Raw genomic sequence first — 517 nt, 5'->3', positions numbered from 1 at the left:
AGAAAGAGAGGAAAGAGTGACTGGACCCTTTGCAGGTGGCAGCCCCGAGTGGCCAGAGTAGATCTTTTGAAGGGCTCTCCCTCCTTTGCCACACTCTTACTCTCATCCCCCAAATCCAAATTCTCCTTCAGGCTCGCTGGAATCACACAAATGGCACCACAGTGGCAATAATGGCCCGAAGGATTCTGCCCTGCTCAGGGCAGAGGCCTAGTAAGTGGACTTTTTGCTACCCAGGCACCCATGACCTCTTCTGAAGGTCAAGGAGACATAGTTGCTCTTCTTCTTGGTCTGAGAAGAGGGACACTGGGAGAGAAGGCATCACCAGTCCTGTCCTTCACCCACAGATGTGATAGGACAGAAGCCCAAGGTCACCCCTGCTGCTTCAAAAAAAAAGATGGAGGGGCGCCTGGGTGGCTCAGTTGGTTGAGTGTCTGACTCTTGGTTTCAGCTCAGGTCATGATCTCAGGGTTGTGGGATCAAGCCCCACATTGGGCTCTGTGCTCGGCATGGAGTCTGC

Source organism: Mirounga leonina, unplaced genomic scaffold, assembly GCF_011800145.1.
Source record: "Mirounga leonina isolate KUSES-001 unplaced genomic scaffold, KU_Mleo_1.0 Mir_168, whole genome shotgun sequence".
In the NCBI taxonomy this organism is placed as follows: Eukaryota; Metazoa; Chordata; class Mammalia; order Carnivora; family Phocidae; genus Mirounga; species Mirounga leonina.
The sequence above is the reverse complement of the archived record's forward strand: the minus strand, read 5'-3'. Positions refer to the sequence as shown.